At 38.3% G+C, this 25,436-nt stretch overlaps 1 non-coding gene across 1 annotated transcript in view; it reads right to left on the bottom strand.

Annotated features, from left to right (window-relative positions):
- Positions 1-25,436, bottom strand: part of LOC107206155 — a 416,470-nt gene that overhangs the window by 272,272 nt on the left and 118,762 nt on the right. The window contains exon 4 of the transcript XR_001522283.2: positions 11,196-11,271. This is a non-coding gene — a transcript (uncharacterized LOC107206155). The remainder of the gene's footprint in view (positions 1-11,195; positions 11,272-25,436) is intronic.

The raw sequence follows: 25,436 nt of genomic DNA, 5'->3' as shown, positions 1-25,436 counted from the left end.
GGAATGGCCTGAAGTTGTGTCAGGGGAGGTTTAGGTTGGATTATTAGGAAAAAGTTCTTCCCCCAGAGGGTGGCTGGGCCCTGAGACAGGCTCCCCAGGGAAGTGGTCACAGCACCAAGTCTGGCAGAGTTCAAGAGGCATTTGAACAACACTCTCAGGCTCATGGTGTGACTCTTGGGGTGTCCTGTGCAGGGTCAAGAGTTGAACTTGATGATCCTTGTGGGTCCCTTCCAATGCAGGACAGTCAATGATTCTATGATATTTTGCTAGTGAGCTACTAGGCCTTTTGAGGCATTTTAAAGCTATAAGTAAAGGGAGAAAATTTGACTTTTCATTTCCTTTTGAAGTCAGGATTCAAAAAGAAGTGATACTGAACCTTTCCACATAATTAAAAAGCCAAAAATAAATTTGTTTTGAAAGTTCTGTGTATTAGAATTTCCAAGTAAGCCCTTTCATTTTTTGCTATTTCTGTATTTGCATTCTTGCACATCAGTGTAGCAAAACCAGCAGTGTTTCGTGCAAAGAAAAAAGTCACCAGGCATTAGCTTAGTTCTTACTGAACCTTCACCTTTCTGAAATCTTTGCAGTCTAACAAACAGATTGACGTGCAGTAAGATATGCATTACTACTTACTTATCACAAAATTAAGCAAAAAATAACAAAACCACACAAAACAAAATCAATACTATTATTTTTCCTCCTTACACTTTTAATTGCTATAATTTTGCTTTTGTTGAAACAGTCATTTCCAAAGAAAAATGATATGTCTGATTAATGTGACTATACATAAAATAAATGTACATTTGCCCCTGCTTAATTTCACATTTTACTGGCTCATTGTTCAAGGCATTTCTATTTGTAAAGGACCTAGAGGTGAAATAAGACCTTCTGTGCTACACGAAGTCCTGAGGCATGGGCTATGTTCAGAAGTTATTGTGGTGATATGTTATCTTTTTCCCATAAAAACTTCACTTTGACAAGATAATTGGGATTGTAGTTATGAACTGGGGAGAGCTGGGAGAAGAGGGGACACAATTTCTTTTCATCTCTCCTGGTCTAGATCTATTGGACAGAGGAGAGCACATTTTAATTTGGACTGGTACACTGAGCAGCCACTGTATGCCATTATATGCGATTCTTGTTTCTATAATTTGTGTTTGGTAAGATTTGCACTAGGATTTCTTATTAAGCATCTTACTATTTCTTGCCCTCCACACCAATAATGCCTTACTGGGACCTAAGAGTCCTAATGGCATGGGCATTAAGAATGAAGAGGGGAGGAATTATAGCAATAGTGATATATTGGCAAAATGGTGAAAGGAAACAGAACCTGACTTTCTGAGCACTGAAACTGGTGAAAATCCCACTAAAATAAATGGAGTCCCTATTTAAAGAGCAACAGTACCACCCCCACTGCTATCCATTTAGCCACATGAATCTGTGCTACACTTGCAAATACACAGAATATTTGACCTAGCTTTAAGTAAGAAGATAGAGATTTTAAAAGTGCAGAACAGGCTCTATTATCTCTTACTATATTTAAAGAAACACAGGACAAATGGAGACTGGGTTCTGAAAGCTCTCAACACTGAGAAAGATCAGTGCAGGTGTTTCCACTTGCATATCAGTGATGCAGAGGAATAAAAAGGCCAAACTGGGACAGAGACAGGGATTTTTACACCTGGATTCAGGACAAGCAAGTGCAGCAACTGGGCAGCTCCAGTTCAGCGAAGAACTGGTTTGTCTGAACTGTATATGAAATTTGCCAGTTCCTCATCAACTCCACGAAGTGAAGAATTGTTTAGTATTAAAACTGGGCTAGGTAAAATGGGAGAAGGGAATAATTTTTAACTAATATAGTCTTATAACCTTACTCAAAAGAACTCCAAACCTGAAAATAGGAATAAATCCAAAATAAACCTTCATTTAACCACTACTGGGCACAAACATGCATGTGACAAATTTTATGTCTCTTTGGTATTAAAACAGGATAAATCTACTTGTTTCAAGAAAAAAGAAAAAAAAATAAGCCACTCTAAAGAAAGCAGGATGTATTTATTTTACCACTATTTTTCTTTTTTTTTTTTACCAAAAGGTAAAACCTTTTCCTCTCCATCAGTTAAGGAGAGTCCTGCATTACCAGCAGGACATCAGCCAGAGCAGTTGGTGTCTGTCCCTCACCTAGGGCAGGACTTTTGGAGGGGAGGAAAAAGATGAGTACATAAATGCATCAGACATACCATAACCCAACCCACGTAAAGACCCAGCTCAAGCATATATGTTTGCAATGATTCCTGTTTCCACTGAAAGGAATGTGGAAGAATCCCAGGGACTTTTTTGGGGCCAGGATTTCCCTCTTTATCTGTAAAAGAAGTGATCAGGAAATGGTGGCACTTCATCCAGAAATGGTGTGCAGAGATCTGGCAGGGATCACAGGTGATAATTATGTTTGCATAACCTCTCTGGGCACTACAAAGAACACTGGCTTTGTCACATTGCTTACCTGCAGCCCTGAATTTCTCCCAGCTCCACAGGCCTGAGTTGCCAGCTCTAGGAAGCAGCAGAGGGGAATCACAAAGTCCTATCCCATGCAGACAGTGGGATCAAGTACTGGCAGCGGCAGAAGTGAGACATAAGTGTTTCATAACATGGATATTCAGGTTTCCTACCATGTCAACAAAGAAAAAGCAGGGAGGAAAGCCTACTACCCTTTCTAAATTTCCACCAGTGCATCCAGGATTAATCACAACACAGCTTTGAGAATTAGTTCAGCATTAAATAGAGAAATTCTATTTTGTTATGCAGTATATTTCTTTTACAAGAAATAGAAGCATAAGGAGCTTAAAGAATATCTACTATATGGTATAGATACATTCTAAACATTATGACAGAGATAGTGTAAGAGATTTTTAGAAATTAAATGCTTTTAAATATAATTTAGTGATAATGAAGACAATCACATAGAAAACTGTGCCACTGACAGTCTGACAATGCAGGGACATCGGAATTGTTTTACACCATTCTAGTGCACAGGAAATTTCTGCCTATCTCATATTGATGAAAGGCAAATCCTATAAGGGGAGAGAAAATGCATTCATAAAAAGGTAAAATGTACCTAGCACATTTGGAGTTCTCTAGGACATGAATGGATTGCAGTAAGAAAAAATATCTTGCTGGTAAGAAATCCTGTCCATGGAAGAATCTCGAAGTCTTTAGCCTCTAGAGCTTCCTTCTGGTTGTCTCTAGGCTGAACACCATCCAACCAGATGCTTCCCCTTGCCTTTAATACATCCCAAGTACTGGACAAAGCCCCTAGCTCTGGGGTTTGAATTCCACTTGGAGTCCTGCACCTAAATGTTACTTTATCCAGCTTTGGACCTGATAGCACCATGTCCTCTCACCACCTATTTCCGTATCTTTGCAATAGTCTGAGATTTACATATGAAAAGAGGATGATGTTTTGAGCATCACAGAAGTTCGGGGATTATCTGAATGCAAAGCTTTGGTTCAATACTGGTCCAAAAATCTATGTATTTATATTTGTTATAGATTGTAATCATAACTATTAGCTGGGATTACCTTCCTACACTAAGAATTTTCCTGAACTCTTGCCAAAGGACAATTCCCTGGACAGGGCAGGAAAACACTTGAGGTGACCATGACTGGTATCCTGAGGAAACTAAGTATTTGCTAGACATTTAGAGGTGCACTAACATCTGAATGTTCTCTTCAGTGCTGTTCTGGAGCCATGAGTATCAGCACGTAGGCACAAGAACACCACTGCATAATAAAGACTGCTAAAGTGAACAAGAGCTTGCCGTGATAAATGTGTTTTTGAATGGCAAGCACGATCAGAGGAAGGGCAGATGTAGCTGTAAAAGAGCAGTATTTTCTAAGTCACACACACACAAAGAAGCTGAGAAGTAGTAATACACCTATTTCTGACACAGGAAGAAACTGCAAATGGGATCTGGAGTGAAGTCACATGGCCAAGAGGCACTAAGACGAAATAAACAGCACTGAAGCCCTGACAAATGTAAAAAGCATTATCCATTCTTTCCTGCAGGATTGAAACAGTTATGAGGAATCAAAACTTTTATGTTCAGGTGCCATCCATGAGCATGACTACCTACAGCAACCTTTCCTATTGGCTCAGGGATTTTTCACTTCTAATCATGCTACACTTCCAGTTGAGTTGGTAGACTAATTTAATTCTGTAACTTACTGGTCACCTTGTTCCTGGGTCCCTCAGCATCCTCTCTGCATTCCTCAGGCTTTTGTGATGCCCTGACCACTGGAATTTCCCTCTGGTTGCCAACAACATGCAGGCTAAAGCTGTCAGTAAGGCACTAAATTCGCCCCAAAGGATGATCATTTTAGAGCTGTTTGCTTCAGGAATTCAGTATCACTTGTTCTGGGGAAGTGACAGCCACTCTGACATAAGAAGGTTAGTCGTGTATTAAAACAGGGCAACAGACATGACAAAACAGATTATCCTCTTCACTTGAAACCCTAATGAATGGAAAAAGGAACTGGGAAGAGATGAGAATTCACCTATTTTTCCACTGATGGTCTGATCTTACAGTATCTATATATAGGAACTGTGCCACTATACCCCACCTAAACGGACTGGGGCTGCATGATCATGATCTAATGTGGTTTGTATTCAGAGAGGACATGCAGTGATCTGGTGCACAACTGCTATCAATGCTGTTGAGAAAGATACATCTTATTTCTTTAAAAGGTTCTGCTGGTAAGAGTCACAGGATTCTCGATTACTTGCTGCAAATCTTAGAAGAAATGAGATAACACTCTTCCATTCTACAAGAGATTTTAACTATTCAAAATTTCAATAAGAACACTGCATGAACTAGAATGAAATTTCTAAGGAAATATGATGAAAAAAAAATCTGCCAAAGAAAGCAACAGGTTCAAAAAATTGTTAATGCAGGTTTTGACTCAGAGATGCTTTCAGTTATTGCTAACACCAAAACATTTTGCACAAATACTTCTTTTTGGTTATTATTTAAAAATAAACAAATAAATCAGATATTCTGATCTCTTTCATGCCAGTGGAAACTGTTAAAAACAACAGACCAATTTTGGCACAACAGATTAAAATCTCTTCCTAATCTATTATCTATATACTTCAGGGGCAATGACAGGAAAGAAGGCAGAGAGAATGAGATCCTCTATAGTAAAATTCAGAGCTAGACAATTTAGCCTAGTGAGGAAAACAGACCAGAAAATTTGGGTAACTCACATTCATCAGACTTCCCTACATCAGACTCTGGAATTTGAAATGATTCAGCGAGAGTGTCCTCAGGGACACTGATGTAAATATAGAGTAACCACAATGCCTTTCTCTGGAGTCCCTCCCATTATACACTGGTTTAGCTAAACAATTGCATTTCAGATAGAACAAAATAGAACTTTGGAAAAAGCCAGGTCTGTGTTACTTTGTTTCCTTTCATAGTTTATCTAATGACATCTATGGTCTGAGATAACCTTCCTCGCTCAATAATATTTAATCTTTATTTTATCTTGAAGCAGAGTAGCAAATGCTTTGATAAATGGAGTGAAAAATTTTCCACTTTCACCATAACATCTTCAGGTGCTGAAATGCTGAAGTGTTTTACTACAACTTGCTACAGCAGTGCTATGCAGGGAATCAATGCTTATATTCCCATGCCTTTTTAACAGGAGTGAATCACAGCCCATACTCCTTTATATACTGTAACAACCACACACCAGAGAGTCATTTTCCAATCCCCATCTATTGTGGCCACTATTCTGCAAAAACAAGAGCTGTCATCTATGAAAAAAGTCATGATTTTACCCATTTGTGCACTACAGCTGATATCCTTAACCTCCAGACCTACAACATACAAACAAAGCCCCACAAACCTCCTCCACCTCCCCAAAAAAACATTAAACATTTGTAAGAAACAAAACCAAGATAACTCCACGAGAGAATTAATAAAAATAATTCCCAACTCCTTTTCTGTGCTAAGTTGTGAATGAGATTGATTAAAACCAACCTGAGAACTAAGAAAATTTTCTTAGTTCTTGGCCAACTGCATTTTGAGATTTGCAGTTTCATTAAGTGAAAACATCTTTCTAGGATGTTTGCATGAAAATTCAGAAAACAGAGGCAATCATAAGAAAAGAGAGACAATTACAAAGCTCTTAATCTCCTGAGACATTTACCTTTTTGTAGCAGGCTTTACTCCAGCCTCATTACATATTTGCTCTGATCATCAGTCCTATTTGCAACTTTCAACTGTCTCTATGTTCTTTATCAGAGGAGCTTGTATCAGGCAATACCTGGAGTGTCTCCATTAATCCAAATTTTAAAAACCAGTAACTGAAACAAATCAGTATTTGTGCACTGACTGGAAAGAAACCCCTGCAGACTCACCACGACTGAAAATGTCTTTCTGTGTCTATACGACTCCCTCCTCTGTTCTTCTCTAAAAAAAGAAGGGTCAAAGAAAAATGCTGGCAGCCCAGTGAAATCTTTGAAGACACAGTGTGCTTTCAGTTATGAGAGGATGGAAAAATGAGAACCCTGGAGATCTTTTGGGAACATTAGGCTTTATTAATCAGGAATGTACTCGCCACATACCAACATTCCCAAACGGTACACTGAATCAGAGAGATGCCAGGGAGTAACAGAACCCATCCAGCTTGGTCATCTGTCTTATTGGGAACTTCCAGCACATTCTGGGAGGCGGTTTTTCAAGCCATTCCTTAAAAAAGAAATTTCCCCTGCTTCCATAGTACCTATAGGTTGTGTGTTCCAGCACTTTACAACGCATACAGTCACAACATGGCTCCTATTATCTAACTTGGCAATTTTCACTGCTCATTGAACTGATTTCTTTAGGTCTTTCTCCCAGTGGACATGAAGAACAATTAATCACTGTGCTCTTGATTATAAATTTTCACTCACTAGATATATTTAATTTTTTTTTAATATATTCTCCTTAAGGTACAAAAAAAGCAGCACTTTCAGAAGCATACAATGCCAGGTAGGGCTCCTACATATCCTCTTGCCCCTGGGCCAGATAACGACCAACTAGTTTCTGCTTTCTCCACAATTCTAACTCCAGGACAATTTCTGCCTTAATAAACATTTTTGACCTCTCCACATTTCCACTGGGGTTGCACAGGTAGAAATCAGGGCAGAATTTATCCCCCTGAGTTTCTGGATTAATGCCTTGGAAAAGGAAGGGGAAAAGGCAAAATTAATTCTCTTGGTTAGTGCTAACACTATTCCTCAGGGATAGCTGGCCCCAAGACATTGATCTTTGTTCAAAGCAAGAACACTTCTATACTCATTTCACATTTGCAACACAGCTTCTGCAAGCCAATATCTGTATTAAAAGAAAAGGACTTAAATTCATGAGAGTCTACATTTTGTCAGAGGATCAGGAACTGGGAATGGACTCAAAGCCCATCTTAGACCTGAAATTCTAGCTAGAACAGCAAGTTATAGGAGGAAAGGACTGGTCCCAAATCCATCAAGAATTGTGAGGATTCTTGCACTGTAAAGAACATGTAGTGCTTGTTTGTTGCTTCAAAACTCTTCCTTCATCTAAAAGCAGTGCTGTGATGGACGAAGGCCTTCCCAGCCCTGACATCCTGACGCTACACATGCAGCCTGCACTTTGGGATGCCAGCTTACTGTGTCACATTGGCTTGGGTTCTGCCTCTTCCTTTCCTTATGCCTGCAAGCTCAATTGAACTTATGAAAATTCAAACTGTCTTCTGTCTGTTTCATGCATCATCAGCAAACAATCACTAGACAAAATGAATTTGCTCTCTGTAATTTGGAGGTTACACAAATGCCTCTGCTGTATAATGCAAAAGGAAAAAAAAAAAAAAGGAATAAAGTTTGGTATACAAGGTTAACTCAGCATGGAGGGAAGTAGCAAAGAAACAGAGAGAGAACATGAACAATAAAACAATCAAAAGTGGGGAGAGTGACATGAGAAATACTTCTCTAAATTGGAGTTGGCCTTGCTACTTTTGAGTGATGGGATTGAACAAAGGTACAAGGAAGTTGTGAAAGATCACCCCCAAGAGTGGCTGTATCGCCATCCCTCATGTTTTGTCTACGCAACATACTTATAAATAATAACAGTGGTTACTATTTATCCCCTAAGAGCTCTGCAAACACAAATTCACAAATGCAATAATGTTTACAGAGCTGTATCAGTTTGAACAAGATGGAAAGAATGATCTGCTGAACAAGGCACAATGAGGTTAAATGACTTGTCCAATGCCACTCATTGATCCAGTATCCATAAAGATTAGAACACCAGGTCTCTTGGTCACTGATAAGATCAGGCCTTGTAAAACTGAAATCTTGACAAACCAACCTCTTTTTTAACAAAAATAACATGTCATTATTGCCCTCAGCCCATGAAAACGTAGCTAAAGCTATTGCTTTGAAAGCACATCTTGTTCTTCCACACACAATACACATATTGCTGTCATTGTCTCATTCCAAACTCCTGCAGACACTGAGTGTGAGTAGAGGTACCTCCTCACTTTGACTTAATCCTATTTGGGGTTAGTTGCAAACAGCAAAGTACTAACTTTTAACTTTCCTTAAAGTTAAGTATTTGAGTAGTCCCATTGACTCAATAGATCTATTTGCCTATCAACCCACGTGACTTTAGTTCAGAGAACCCAACATAAGAATCCAGCCCACAGACCTTTTGCATTAGGAGAATATCAGTGCCACATTCAGCAAGTGGAGCTTTTCATGCAACTGTCTGAGAGATGTTCAGGTGATGTCTAATGCCATGTACCAATAATTTTTTATTAGACAGAATTTGGCTTATATTAATCACTCACTTTAGGGACACCCCTACACTTAAGCAAGGTTTCCACTCATTAATTAAATACATAAATTACAAAACTACCAAGATATGGCTCGCCTTTTCTCTTTGCTGTTTTTGGGTTAACACAGGAAAGCCCAAATGGCAAGTTCACCTTTTTAAGGATCTCACAATTAGAAACACCTGATTACAGCAAACATATAGGAAACAAATCCTTAAAGCATACCTTCCTCTATAAAAAGTGCCACTACTTTTATTGTGTGATGCAAGTATTTACATGGACACGAGGTATAGCAAGAAGCACATCCTCACATCCTCACTTTACAGGATATATGTGCTTATGTAAAACTTTCCTCACCTTGTTCTTTTGTATTCCAGAGACAGGCTATGCCAAGGCTACAGAACTTAGAAGCAGCTACAAGTTTAAAAGTGGAAGGGTTTGTGGTTTTTTGTTGTAGTTGTAGTTTTTGTTTTGTTTGTGGTTTTTTAAGGTATTATCACAAGAAACTCAAGGATTAAAAATGTGGCCCTTCACAGAATGGAAAGAAGACCTAGGCAGAACAGCCTTAGGAGTCATGATCCCACAATCCATTCCCAGTCTGACCACTGATTTTCTTGGACCTTGAGAAAGCTGCTCAACATCTCTGTGTGGATGCACCTGACACTTTTGCTAAAAAAAGGAAACGAAAAATATTTCCTAAACATGAGTTTTACACTTGGTATTTATTTCCTCTTTAAAATCTAGAGTCTCATATAATGGAAAAAAGCTCATCCCAGCCAGCACCAATTGCTACTCTTATTTTGTCTTGGGCTGTCCATGCAGGACTTAGTGACCATCTGGATCCTAAGGATTCAAAGAACTTGCCTCTTACACTGCTGCTGCATTTTGGAAAGAGAATTACTCCTGCTTTCCAACAAAATTTTTTCTGGTTGTTCACACTAAATTGCAAGACAAGCATGAAATTTGGTACTCAGAGATTCAGAAGAGCTCCCCTATTTTTCCCTGAACACCTCCCTTTAAATTGCTGCTGGACCCAGCAAATCCATGAGAGTTTTCAACTTGGCTCACCAGTGTAATTGAAAGGTTAACCTCTGGTGGCCAAGGAAGCTGCTCACATTCAGCAACGAAGAGCAGAAAATGTTAAATACCATTCACTGGCCACAGCCTGCAGTTAACACACAATATTTAAACAACACAATGGCATGGCCCTTGCCAGTAATGTAAAAACACAGTGGAGTAGAGCCAGAATGGCACAATCTGCCTGTCTGAGTCATGCTTGGCGCTGTGTGCTGGAGGGGCAGGCTTCAGCTGCCCACAGTGTATCTGTACCCTCCAGCTCATTGACAATGAAACATTAAAATATATTAAAAAAAGGGGGTGGTAAAGGCATGATAAATCCCCTCTAATAGTTAAAATATTTTAAAACTGAAGTACAAAAGTACCACTTTGGAAGAAGTCTCTGGATTTCATTACAGAATGCACATTTTGATCTTAAACAAGAAAACAAACTGACTTTGCTTTGTAATATTCCGCAGCTTTGCACTGTTCAACTGAAATTGATCTTTTTCCTTCTTTCTACAAGCTTCTGGATTTTTTTCATATATTATTTAATTTGATTAGGAGTATCTGAATCTGCTATATTTTCCAATCCTCTTTTGCTTGTCTGTTGTTCAGTCACTGAAGTTCCAAATCTTAATTATTAACCCAAATACATTCAATAAACAGATTCTAAATAAGGGTGGATCAGAGTGATGTGCAATCTGACTTGCATTTATGGAATAACTATGCTCTTAGAAAAAGATTCCTTTCTTGCTGAGACGTAGATGTTATTTTGACTGTTTTGTTGTGTCACAGCAGAGATGAATTAGGCATTTCTGCCTTCATCTGCACCCTAAAGCAGCTGAAGTCCCCTGTGATGTCATCAGAAAGTTGTTTGTTTTTTTCTCATACAAAGGAGAAGAATTTGTTACGACATCATGAGAAGAGAATAAACTGAGTTTTGTGCTATAAGGAATCTTCTGCTACTTTCTGTTATCTCTGCACCAAGGTGCAGAAATCCTCACTGACAAAGCGACAGCAACTGTAAATCAACAAACAGAGATGCACAGTATTCCTAATACTATTCAAAACAAAGCAGGAAAGAATGATCTATTCAGTGCTCTGAAATTAAAGATCTGCAAGATGTAAGTTCCTTTTTAATTTTTAAATAAAACACCCTTTGAACTTCTAAATCCCATTCAAGGGGACTCTGACCTTTATCCAAGACCAGCTACTGTGCTAACACTTTGGATGCATATAGAGGAAAAATACGGACAAAAGGTACCGGAAAAGCTTTTACTTACAGGAATGCAGTGTGGCTTAATCTTTTTGTTTTTAAGGTGCAGTGATTTCAGCATCTACAATGTAACTTCAGGCAGTCTGAAAAGAAACAGGTTAAAATCTCTTTCAGTTATAATTGGTATTTCAGATTTAATTAAAAATTAAACTTTCATAATGTTTCACCATCCAAAGCAATGCATTATCAGTCAAGCGTAGCCTTTTTTTTTTTGTTAAAAGAAGCTCTTCCCAGAGTAGTTTGCAATGAAAGAAAAAGGGAAAAAGGCAATTGAGAGTAGCAAAATATATTTCTTCAGCAAAAGATCTCTGAATAATTTGGAAAGAAGCCTTCTGCCACTTAATTTTAACAATCAACCTTATACTAATTAAAAAAAAAAAAAAGCCCACAATTAAAAAAGACAGAAAAACACCACCACATACCAAAGACTATGAGGATAAAAATGTTAATTTCAGCAAAACAAGGACATTACTAGGACCAGAACATACGCACCAAAAGGGAAAATATGGTTTTACATAATGCCAGCCAACAACATTTTTTACAAATTCGTTCTACAGCATGCAGCACTTTCAGACTGTTGCATGGAGGAGCAGAGAAAGACAAGTTCAAAAAGAGGAAAGCTGTTTTTGAAGTGTACAAGGCAAAAGGTCCCTTGCAACCTTTTGTTAAGGGATATGAAATAGCTCATCTATAAAACTGCACGGTTTCTTATCATGTAAAATAAATGTCACATTACTGTGCAAAACAGATGATTAAGAAGTGATGGCTGCAGATACAGCATTTGAACAGATGCAAAAAAAATAAATTTTTTTTTCAAAATGCAATTGAAATAGTTGGAATGACAATAAAACTCCAGGGGTTGTACCATAAATATGAGTTTAAATGTTAGACTGGAGTTTAAAACCTGTGGTTTTAATTATATCTAATTATAAAGGCTCCAAAACCAGGAGAAATGAGAAAAACAAAAAAATATTAATAATAAATTAAAACAATTTTGCAATAAGTTGTCAGGATTTGGCCTCGTAATAACAAACCATACAGCAATATACACAGACATACAATGTACCAATGACTCATTAAAGGAACAAATCAAAACTTCATTAAATTTTATTTTTAAAAGGTGACAGCAGAACTTGCCTAATTTACCCCATTCAAAGTCACAGCTATTTCTCCTCACGAGCAGCACACTCACAGAGACGGTCAAATAAATCCCGGATGCAAATCTAATACTGTTTTTAAATGTACCACGGGCTGGGAGCAATTCCTAAGTCTAATTTTACTTTGTTCTCCCATAAGTAAAAATCCAATTCCTCAGATGTCAGTGTTATATGAGGCTTCTCAATCCATCCTCATGGATGTTTAAAATAAAACACACCGTGTCAGACAATACAGTGTCACACAAACATGTTCATACACACACCAATACCACAAACAAAAATGAGCTCACAAACTTATTTGTAGGTTTAAGTTTTCCACTTTGTCAAGATCAGAGGTATCGAAGAGCAGGAGGCAAAGCAGAAAGCACGGAAGGGGATAGCACAGGAAGAATCAGAAAAAATTCTTGAGCATTTGAATGAACAAGAGCCCCCTGATAGAGGCACTAAGATGATGCTGCGACAAGATAACCTTTACAGGCTTGGATGAAATTTTTCCTGAAGGAACCATCTGACACACGTGTTCCTCTTCCTTTAGACAACCTTGTATCAAACAATTTTCCTTCTTTCTCCTGATTCACATCTAATAAGGTAGACAAACAGTGAAGAAATCCAGGCAAAAAATTGGTAAGTCCATCAGCAGCAGGCAACAACACAACTGCCACATTAGTGATAACAGTTTCGGCCTCTGAACTTCCATTTCTTTCACTTTCTTCCCCTTCCAAATTTACCCCTTTTCTGACATCTTCAGGACTGTAACACTGGCTTGCTGGCAGGGAAGGAGAGGGGCAGCAGTATTTAAAATCCAAAGCTATTTCTTCTAATGAATGCAGGGAAAAACTGACCTCAACTGAGAAAACAAAGAGCATTCACTGAGGGTGAAATGTATCCCTGTGTAGAGAGCCAGCACAGAGACTGCACCACTGAAGCCCTATTGCGATGACCTAAATAGGAATAAATTGGTGCATGGACTTCACCACAGCAAATTTTGTCCAAAATCCCTGCTTTCTTGTAGAGAATGAGGAAATACATAGCCCTTTCCTGTCCAACCACTAAGGCACAGCATCTCCTTCTCATGCTGGGCACAATTCTGACAACTGCTCTTCAGTGTGTCTTCCTAGAAGTTTTAACCTGAAGTCTTTTGTGCTTTGCCCATGTTCTTCTGACTGGAAAGGGAAAGGAGGGAACACAACATTTGGCATTAGTCTGTAAGTTAGCCCGAGGGCAGAGTGCCTGCAGATCAAGTGGTCCCTCTCCTCAAGGCAGACATAATTAGCACACGCTGTGATTCTTCTAATACAAGAAATGGAGCATCGGAAAAAGCTCTCTGTGAGAGCTTGCCTTCCTGTGCACAGGAGAGGATGCTCAACACTTGTGGGGCAGGAGATCATGATTGTTGAGTGAAAGGGGTGCCCTAATCCCCTCGTGGAAAGAAAGAGACATGGCTCAAGAACAGTCAATGAACTTCTGCTTGAGAGAAGCCCAAGAGCTGGAATCGCAAGAATGAGGAGTATGGCAGGTCAGGAATGAGGCATGGGAGTAAAGTGTTAACAACAGAGCAAGTGTTACCTCTTAGTAAAGGCTGTAAAAAAAAAATATCAGAAGGTAAACAGGCTTCACTTTGATTTCTTACAGCTCCTTCTGGCCATCAAGCTTATGCAGAGCCTGAAAACTTTGAGATGAAAGCTACCAACTCTAAAATGACTGAAGTTCATTAGCAATATTCCACAACTTGCATGAACCCCTGGCTCTATTTTGCCTGACTCATGTTTATGGTTGAATTCCCCACTTCGATAAGAATCAGATTCATTAAATCTAAAAATTAAAAAGAAGGGAAAAAAGTGTAATTTGTTATTGAGAAACATTTCAGAAGAAGTCAGGCTTCTGCAAACTCATAGCAATAAAGGAGTTCCTTATCTGTAAGGCTTTGATTTTCCTTGAGTACCTTAAGTAAGCTGGAGCAGGTCAGTTAGAGTCATATACAGCTGATTAGTTACGAGGAAAAGGAAGACTAGAGGAGAAAACAGTAATACACTTTTTGATATCTTTAGAAATTTTTAGATATAAAAATTAGAACCTCAGTCAGTTCATCTTTTTCAAGTTCACTTCTTGAACTGGAAAGCAACACTGAAGCCACTGCCACAAGTAACTATTCAAAGAAGGTAAAATACTGATGTCCTCACTTAAGAAAAAAAACTTCCTTGATAGTATTAAGGAGCTCTTCTTCAACAACCAGAGAATGAGGGAAAGGGAGGGCACTGGATGAGAAATGGACACACACAAACAAAAACCAAAGCCCTTTACCTTCAAGAGAATATTTGAAAATACTTATGGGCCAGATAAGAGACCTCAATCTAACTTCAGAATCTAAATAATTATTTAGGATATGGCCCAGAATAATAGTGTCACAGAAATGAAAAAGGGAAGTCAATTGTACAGGCTTCTCATCTAACAACAAATACACAAACTCTGAAATTGGAACCAGTATAGACAGACCAGTACACTGCTCTGTTCCGGTTCACTGGTAACAAAAAAAAGAGCAAATCTTATTATATAGATACAGCATTATTTTACTACTTTTTTTAGGTGAAATCACTTTAGTTGGTATTAGTTCTTTATAAACAGCTTTATTTTTTTCAACAGTCCCTTGTCCTGACTGGACAGAATAAAATAAAAAAAAAAGAAAAATAAAGCAAAAAGTAATGCTAGTGTTTGAAAAATCCTCCCAAAATGTTTGAATTGGAACTCTTACCAGACTTTCAAAAATATGCAGGAATTTAGGTTATTTCCAGTTCTGCCTTCAAACTCATAGCCATTTGTGACCCAAACCAGAGTCACAGGGCTGCTGATGGAAGAAATCTGGGGGGCTTTGTAATTTGGGAGAATGGGAGCAGAGGACAACCCATAGCACTGTGCTGAGATCAAGGGTTCCTCCCACTGCAGGACAACAGGAGATTGAAGGTTTCTTTGTGAAAGTGGTAAATCTCCATCTGTTATTGGTTCACTGCAAAGATGAGCACCCACAGAGATTTTGTCTTCCTCATGGCATTCATCATTTGTGTTTACTTTCCCAGTGAGGATGACATCCATTACAAATTTTAATTTGCAGATCATGGCTGTTTCAGCTGAAAAAGCATTTTAATCAAGAAGAAGGTGTATTTTTGGCTACAATTCATACACCCCCCCCACATTACCCAACAGTATTTGAACTATTTCTGTTCAGGTATGATAAAACTTTACTTTGGGCTAAGACTGAGACTTGAAATCTCAGTTTCAGAAAGTTAGACACAATCAACTGTATAAAAGCTGCAGTGCATAATCCACTCTAATGGTCACCTGGAAACAGGTACTGGATGCAATTTCACCACAAGGGCCCTCAAACCTGTTAAAGTGTTGGATCCCTTAACAGCACAGTCCACTCCCCTCATTTATCCCTACTGCTAACAGAGTAAGCAACAAGCACTTGAGAAGCCCAGCTGTGAAAGAGAAGCTGAACTTCTCAACACACAGAAGAGTTGGTCTCTGTAACTGCACTTTGGATCTGACCTGGACTTCTAATGTTTAAGAATTTAATGGGTAGTTCTGTAATACTTAGGTGGGACCCAGCATCCTTCTAAATACCTCTTGAAGCTTTCCTCCTACGCAGGGGCGATGATGGTAATCAAGTTGGCTGCTGAAAACCATGATATTCCTTATTCCAACTGTTTTCTTGCACAAGCTGTCCCTAGATCCTGTTTATGTTCCCAAGGAACAGGAACAGTGACAGCATGCAGCTTTCACGAGGCCTTGCCCAAACAATTCTTTCTCTAAAGATACAGTTTTTCTGTGAAGCAGCTCTGAAGCTGATATTTGCTGAGCATCATTGGAATACAGCTTGAAGACTTTACTTATGCCCTTTACATGGTATCATAGCAAATAAGCTTCTCCCACTTCTTTTCAAGGTTCATAATGCTTTGATCTTCACAGCCTCCCTACTCCTGCTGAATGGTATCATCTCCCATGGCTCATATTATCTTTAGTGCATAAAATGATAATACCTGTTAAGAAGCAGGCTCTATCACATAATCACAGCAGAACCTTCACATTTATTCTGGTTTAACAGAGAAACTTACATCAATAAATGTTTCATTGTGATGGGTATTTCAGTGCAGTGACAAACTGGGCGGATAAAGGAAATGTGGTGGATATAATTTGTTTGGATTTAAGCAAGGCCTTTGACACAGTACCACACAGGAAGCTCATAGAGGCACTAGAGAATTATGGTCTGAATGCTATTACAATAAGGTGGATAAAAACTGTCTGACAGATAGGAAGCAATGAGTTATTAATCAATGGTATTATGAAAGAATAGAAAGAAGAATCTACTCTGATGCTGAGCACTAGGTGCTAGGATTATCATCACTACATAGATTCATTAAAGATGAGAAAAAGAATGTAAATATTGACAGCATCCAAAACAGGTAATTCAGAAAAAAGAAATTTATCAAATATGAAAGGTATCCAAATTGTAAAATGCAAATAATGGAGATGTGCACAGGCCAGAACAATATGGTATTTCATATATCTTAAAATGTAAAAAAGTTACCAAAAACCAATACAGAATTTTGTTTCAAACTCAGAAGGTTTTCACTGTGTTTGCTTGACTTCATCATGTTGCTATGCACTGGTACAGTCCAGTTGTGAAACTGGCTCCCTTGGAAAGCAAAATAAAGTAATATATTTCAGTCACTGTGGTACGGGACAATCATCTGGCCTATTTTCTTAGAATATCACTACTAATGATTAAAATTTTAAAGTTTAGAGTAATCACATATGACATCCTTAAATTCTTCTTTGGAAACAGGGTATTCTTTTAGTTGTAGTTCCTGAATTTCCACTGCCCTGCACAGCTAAAGCCATTTTGTTGCTGATTGCTGGTACAGGAGATGACATTGAGCTGTCCCCACAGAGACACTAGACCCTCAAAAGTTTAATGGGTACTACCTCTCCCTTCACAGATCTGCCCCCAAAAAATTCAGTCTGACCCTTACCTGTGAAAGGGCAAGATCCTGGATGGAAGGTAATGTGCTTAGGTGAAATGAAAAACCCTGGGGCAATGCACATAAATCTATGGGACACATGGCAGAGAAGGTCAAAGTGATAAAACTTTGTTTGCAAGTCTAGATATTCCTAAGTGTTGAACAAATAAACATAGCAGTTGACTATTTCCAGGATAAAATCATCAACATCAGCAGGATGTTGGGATGTAGGGCAGGAAGCCTTCACTATAACCTGCTTCTTTCTCTGTCCTTGTGTGGAGAACGCACCCCCAGCACCACAGTCTCTGCTTACTTGTCCCACTTCAAGAATAAGACCAAAAAAACTTTTATTGCCTCTTTCTTGAGACAGCAAAACTGAGTAAGTGAGTGAAAGATACAGGTTTTCAACTGCAAAAAATTTGGGAAAGCTGTCACAACTCTTCGCCTTGAGGTATTGCTCATGGTCATTGTCTTGATATATGACATCAGGGGACTGTACCTGGTAGTCTCAATCACATATCAAATCAATTATCTATGGTTTTGAGAGCTTTGATCTTCTCCCAGGATCTCCAGTATTTCTTCTACTCTCACACAGCAGCCTAAGCCCATCTCCTCTCCCTGGTCAGCACCTGTTTCCCTCCGTCTTCACTGTGAGAATCTGCCTTGTTCACACTGCAAAGCTTCCATTTTCCCTTCTTGCTGCAGGCAAGAGAAGGGAATAGGATGATGGTGTGACACTTCCTTCACAAGCAAAAGAGACAGTGAGGGAAGTGTGTTAGCAGAGAGGCATGACTTTGTGGGTCTTATGTCAGAGAAGTGGAGAGAATCAGAGATGGCAATATCCACTTCAGGTCTCTGGAGCAGCAAGTGCAAGTGTGGCTCCTGTGGCTCCAAGAGACTTTAGATGTACAGTACTTTAGAGGTCCATCACTGTCACGCTATCCTAAGCAGAAGCCTTATCTCCACAGGTCTATCTTGGGAGGAGCTTGGGATTCTGATGTGTAAGAAGGGGAATGCTATATTTTAAGAGTAAATAAAATTAATAAAAAGCGTAGTCATGACTACTGGCTAAGCTTGGATTTCACAAAAGCAGGTGTGTCACAAGTGGTATCAGGACTCTTCCAGATTATGCAGATTTTATTCCACCATATGCAGAAGCACAGATCAATGCAGTCTTTTACTTCAGCACATTATTTATGTTTTTGCCAGGAGGTCATTAACCTGAAGCCCAAAACTAGCTCCATCTTGCACAATGTCATGCACAAACCATGCCCAGAAGTTTCATATTATTTCAGTTTATGTAACTGCCATATTAAGCTCAAGGCCCAAGGAGGATACTGAACAATATCTTATTGTACAGGCTATTGAGATTCAATATTACAGGGACAATGCTACCAACCTCCTGCAATTTCATTCATCTCAGAAATCTTTTCAAATTTAATACCAGAGGACTTTGAGACCTTTGGACTGTACTGCAAATCTGCTGCTTAAACTTTTAATGTAACATTGATGCAAACTCTCAAATATCTCCCAATAAAGTCCATATATGTAATTCTTGTTTAATTAGACATCATCCTACAAGAAGAGAAATTCAAACCCAGCTGGAACTATATAAAAGTTCAGGGAAGTTCAGTTCCTGCACTGTGATTTGGCAAAGCTCTATTGTAATTTTTTGCCCAGAAACAATGCAGGGAAAAAAAAAAAAAAAAAAAAAAGAATATATCAGCAATGATTTGAACTGATCACTGTGTCAGGACAGGAAATAATATCTGGAAGAAAAAAGGAGAAAACAATCTTCCATTTACTTTCAATATTAGTAAAAACATGAAAAAGATTTCTATACTGTCAGCCACATCCTGCAAAATCTAGGTAATAAAGCAACAGCATAATAACTAGATAAGTTTAAAATGGATTTTTAAAAAGAATGGCTACTATTTTCTGAAGACAAAGTATATTTAAATACATTGCAGGACTGGATTCAGAGACCTCAGCATCCCATTGGCCTGGTCCAATACAAATTATATTTGTAGCTATTCCAGGGACCTTGAGATATGGAGTGCACACACTTAAATCTAGGTAATATTTATCTTTGATTCAGGTACTTAGGATGAGGAGTACATGGTATGAGCTCAGGTTTGTAGGGTTTCTGTAACAGTAGAATAGAAGTGCCAAGATTAAAATTCACTCAGGCTCCATTTGCCCTACAAAAAAAACAAAACACACCTAACATACAACAGAATGTTATTTGAAAAAAAAGGTTGAGTATTTAACTTGTTCCATAATCTATGTTTAGACAGATGAGATCAAATGTATCCTCCTGGTGGTCAACCAAACTACAGAATTAAAACTGGTATATAATTTTTTAGAAGTAAAAAAAATTCTAACAAAAACCCATGTACAGAAAAACACAAAATTAAGTTCCATCGTGTTAACACTAACACTGGGCAAAGTCCACAAGACCATATGCTAATTGCATTCCAGGTAAAGAAGACGAGAAATTCAGATATGCAAATGGTAACTGAATTTCTAATAAAATAACAATTTCAATCTTTTTCAAGTCTTTTCCAAAATACCAGAAGTGATTAGAACACATTATGGACCAGTCACTTGCCAAGTTTCATGTTTGAAATCAAAGCTGTTTTAAAATTTCCTGAACAACAAAAAAAGCATTTTAAAACTGGTAACATTCAGTCATGGTGATATAAGCAAATACCAGCCAATCTGAATTTTGGAACATTTTTGATCTAATGCCTTTATGTTGCAATGAAGCCCAGAAAAATATTTCAGGCCCAATTGCTGAGACAGTGAAAATAATATTCATAAATAAAGCAGGATAATTTACATATTATACAACTAATTATTTTATTTTTTAAATATACCTTTAAAGAATTAAAAGGATAGATCCTTCAGAACCTTTGTTGTCATAACTGAGATGCATCTTCATTTACCACATTTACCAAAGATGAACCCACCTGTAATTTGAATGGAAGAGCTAAGACTCTTCTTTTTCCCTCCTCTGCACCTCCCACAAAGAACTCAGCACTCTTCAAGCATTTTCTCTACAAATGACTATAAAAAGGAAGTGGGTCGATCAGGGAGGAACTGCTTACTTTCTTTGCATGTGCTGAGGAACTCTCTGAATTATTGCAGGCCAGCACCATCTCATGCTCCGCTGCCCCCTCTGCCCCATTAAACAATGCATAAGGAACAAAATTTGAACCTGTACCTTCCACTGTAAAAGCAGTTGTGAAATACATGAAGCCTGCCAGGATACAAAGCACCAACTGCTATTCCACTCTGTGCTACCTTTTTAAAGATTGCTGGCTGTTTATTCTAATGTGAGCAAGCAGAAGAATGAAATGCAATAAGAAGCCAAAATTTAGGGCAGTAGTTTACTATAAAAAGAACAACATTCTAGGAGTCACCTATAAATTCTCAGTATGCATCTGTGTGTACTAATAGGGACTATTATATAAAATACCATATTATTTCATGTCAAGGAGGTTTGGTCAACTGTCCCTATGATCGGTTCGTACAATAACAGGGCTAAAAATTCCAAGCAAATTCAGCCTTTCCTCCTTGAATCTCAAAATCCTTTAGAAACACACTTTCTTTTCCATTAAGAGATTCAGTGATGCCAACAACAGATACATTATTCCCCCAGCAGATCTGGAGATGCTGGAGCAGAACACTGAAGTCCAGCTGCCAGATCTTCTGCTGTAGCCATCTGACACAAAACTCTCCCTCATGCATTTCTTTCTTTTAGCTGAAGTTTTTACTCTTTAACAATGCCCTATGACATTCATGTCTCTATATTTTCTGACTGACTGGGCCTCATATTTGGGCAAGAAAGCAACTTTCCATTTCCTGAGCCATAACTGAAACCAGCCTAGGGTTTTATGTAGTCAGTGATCTCCTTTCTGTCCTCATTGACTGGAAGTCTGCATTAAATATACTGCAATAAGTAACCAGTACAGTAGAGCCCTGATGTTCACAGAAACAAATAAATACATCTCTAATGTGAATTACAGGAGAAAAGTTGTATTTTTCTTAGTTCTAAGCCACATTAAGTCCAAAAGAAGGAACTACTACACAGTAAATATGTACAGAATTATTTCCTAGCTCTGAAGGCTGCAGAAAATTCCAGCTTACATAAAATGGTACCAAGGCCACTTAAAAACATATTAGCCAATTAAATCTGCATGCCTTTGTTGTTCTTAAAATCTTAATGAAATGTTCCAGACGGCTATTTGTAGGACTTCTGACAAGTTGTGCATTGCCACCATTTCCCTGAAAGCAGGATGACAGTCCACATTCCATTGGTGACACTCTTGCTGATGGCCTGCAGAAAACTCTAATTAGTCACTGCACTAAGAGATACTGCACTAAGTGCACTGGCCCACCTTATTTCCAGTTCCTGAACTTCATCTGAAAACAACTTCACCAGCACCACCCCATGCCCCACAAATACGAAACAACAAATCCCCTGCAAAACCAGCTAAAAGCACATTCAAGATTTAACTCTGCACCAGAAGCAACACCAGTCAGTTCCTGAATAGAAAACTACACAAGCTAATCTGGAGGGGAGAGAAGCCTCACATCTACAAATAAGAAGAGAACTGAGTCTCACAATAAGATGTGTCCCTATCAGGAAAAAATAAAGAATGCTATCTTTAAGTTCCTAAAAGTACAGTTTCATTTAGGAAGGGCTCTTAGCTTTGAGCTATCACTGTGCTAAAAGTAGAAACGTTCAGGAAATGCATTACTCTTGAAAGTTATTTCTCATACAATCTGTAAACATGTTGCCCTTTTAGGTAAAATGGCAATTGTTTGAAAGCCAGAAGCCAGAAATATTGAAGTGGAAGAGATCTTTAAAGACAGTTTGCAACCCCAAAAATTGAAATCTGTGCCTTTTTTTGTTTTCTCTAAAAAAAGAGTCTGAAAGGACTAAGTAAAGTAAGGATGGGCGAAGAAGAAGATTGCAAAGAAACTTCTGCACTTTTGCTTTGGAGGCTTTTTTTTTTTTATGCACATATACACGTATAAAAGAAATGCAGGTGTTCTTTTCTTTGCATAGCATTGTAGGCATCTCTGAGGGACAAGATGTAGATTGAGGGACAAGATTTGTAGCAATCCCAAATTCTGTAATGTTTTATGTAAATTTCATGTTTTCATTTTATCAGATAGCTTATAAGAGAAAACTTAAAATTCACACAGTTCAGGTTACAAGTATAGTGCTGTCATAGTTTCCTGAACTATTATTTTATTTTAAGAAATCCCTTATTTTTCTTTTCTCTTATCCAGTCCCAATGCAGTTTGAATGCTATTTTATTGGAATGCATTGTGGACAGCTTCTGGTTTGGTGGGTGCAGAACACTGGATGATTATATCCAATATTAAACTTGAAGATGTTAAGAAAAAGTGATTTCTGTTCTTCCAGCTGGTTAAAATACTGTTTGTTAATTTTCTAAATGCAAGTTCTTAAGCAATGAATGGATTGTTAAGAACCAACTGTTTGAATATGCAGTGTAATAGCTAATAATGATTAAGAACTATTTGCTATATGTATTGGTAATGAATGCCAGTCTAGTAAAGGTTTGCTTTTAAGCCTTAAGCTGGCTTGACTTGCCACCAGTCTTCTAAATACTTGTTTGCTGTAACTGATGCCAGCACCCAGCTTCTTACTGCATGGCTCACACATTGCATCCCATGATCAAACAAGAAGAGAGAGGGACTGGCTCCAGCATACATTACAGACAGGTGACAGGAATGAAAAAAGCCTTCATGCTTTGCTTTTCACAAATTTGCCAGCGTACGACCAAAAAAAACACCAAGCAACTTAAACTTAAGGAATCTGTTTCTCTTATGGCAAGTTTCAGTAAGTCACAGATAGTACAGGAAGAGTTAAACAAATCTCTCCTAATTTTTTGCATATTTTATTAATGGGAAGGTAGTGTTCAACTAAACCTTTCAATCCCACAAATAATCTTAGATCTCCTTTCCTGAAGCTGCACAGTCCATACCCAAACTGTCCTTGAAACAGAAAAACATTTTCACCTGCATTATTCAAACAGCAGAACCTGCCTAAATCTTTTAGTATGAATCATTATCAAGGTGAATGACAGCATATCTTCAGATAATATTGACAGCCTGTTTACCACTACCTTCTACCTTCTCAGTATTTGGCAATGAAGAACCCTGAGATCCTCAGTCAGAAATCTGAAAATTACCCTCATCCCACGCAGAGATCAATTCAATCAATCAGTATTTTCTTACTGCATAAAGAGACAAGTGGTTTGCCAAAGGTCATAGAGCAAATCATTGGTTGAGCCTGGAATAACTAAAGATATCCTGTCTCTGGACACCAGTTTTTTCTCTTGGTTTCCATAAGGCTAGAACTGTGCTGCCTGAATACATCCTCTCAGTAATACTCTTAATTTACCAATTTCAACCAGATTTGCTAGAGGGCTACCAGCTTGAATAAAAGGGCTGATTCCTAAAAACTTTATAAAATTCGAAAAAAAAATAAGGAAATAAGCAGGAGTAGAGAGAGAGACACTATTAATTTCCTCCCCCACAGAACCAACAGTACAGGTTCATACCTTAAGAAACGCAGAACTGGATTTATAAACACCTCAGAACCCAGGAAATACTTCAGTGAGAGGTCACACCTTCTTAGCCAAGACGTCAATCAACCATAACACTAATCCATAGAAAATCTAAATTCCAGTGCTAACTAACTAACTGTTTCTAGAAAATTACTGGAAGTGTATTCTTCTCTACTACAACCTCTACTACCACAGTCCTGATAAAAATGAACCCTATGAGAAGCAGCCTTCTCATTACCTTCGTGAGGTGGAACTAAGATCATATATCACCAAGAAACATCATTATGCATAAAAAATATGTTATTAGAGTAAGCTCCTAATATTTTTGGCTACCTAGTAACTTTACCTACTAATGTCTTAAGATGTCCAGAATTTCTTTCTGATTCCAAAGTAAGGGGGAAAAATTAATTTCTACATTATTGCTCTTCCTGCAAAATTCAAATCAGTCCACTTCTGGCTTCAGAAATCAAGTAACTGCATCAACAGTGCAAGGCACATTCAGATGTGACCATCGCAAGGGAAATATTAAATAAGTGACTTCAAGACTACATAAACAATCTGAAGTTGCTGAACAGCCATTCATTAGTAGAAACTTCAGCTCCTTGAGGTGGGAGAAGGATTCACCATAATCTGAAAGCATTAATGAATTGCTAAGCAATGGGCTGGATACGGGCTCAATCAGCAAATAATTTTTTTCCCATGGAAAAGGCAGCAGAGATGAGAGAACAAAGATCACAGATGGTCACAAAAATCTAGGCTACAGCTCCTGCATCAAAGAGTAACTGCTGCTGAGCAGTGGAGGAGGAATGATGCCGCCACTGTAAGAGAATGGACAGGGTAGAATACAACATGGTTGTCAGGAGAGGAGGTGCCCCAGGATTGAAATGCAGCCCTGGAAGCTACCAAGTTTTGTGTGGGGGTCTAAAACAGTAGACAGGGAATGAATCTGTAGTGTCCTTTCCACATTTTATGAGATTTTTTTGCTTATTTCTGTTGGAAAAACAGGCTACGTGAAATAACAGTTTGACTTCTGTGTTGCCTCTTTTAGGCATCATCAACCATTTCAGGGTGTTGTTATAAAAGACAAGCCTAAAAATAATTTTTCTTCTCTGACAAGCGGTATGATTGCTCCATTAGCCAATACCATCACTTTTCCAGAAGCTGTCAGTGAAATGGCAACTGATACCTACATAGGAAATAACTGCAATACCTCAGGTCACACAGTGTGACAGCGATGTGTGAATGCTGACTACTGTCTACACCAAACTTCACTTTCCTCTTCCGTATTTCTTTCCTTTTCCTTCCTAATCATGTGACTCCGAGGATTGTAATGCATCAACCCCCAACCTGACAATACATTTACACCTTAATCAAACCTACACCATGTGCTTTGAGATGCCTAAAGACCTAGAAATGAAAAAGAAACAACCAGTCCTTTTCAGGGCTTCTGTCTTTTCCACCTGCACTC

This window comes from Parus major, chromosome 1 (genome assembly GCF_001522545.3).
Source record: "Parus major isolate Abel chromosome 1, Parus_major1.1, whole genome shotgun sequence".
Lineage (NCBI taxonomy): Eukaryota > Metazoa > Chordata > Aves > Passeriformes > Paridae > Parus > Parus major.
The sequence above is the reverse complement of the archived record's forward strand: the minus strand, read 5'-3'. Positions and strand labels throughout refer to the sequence as shown.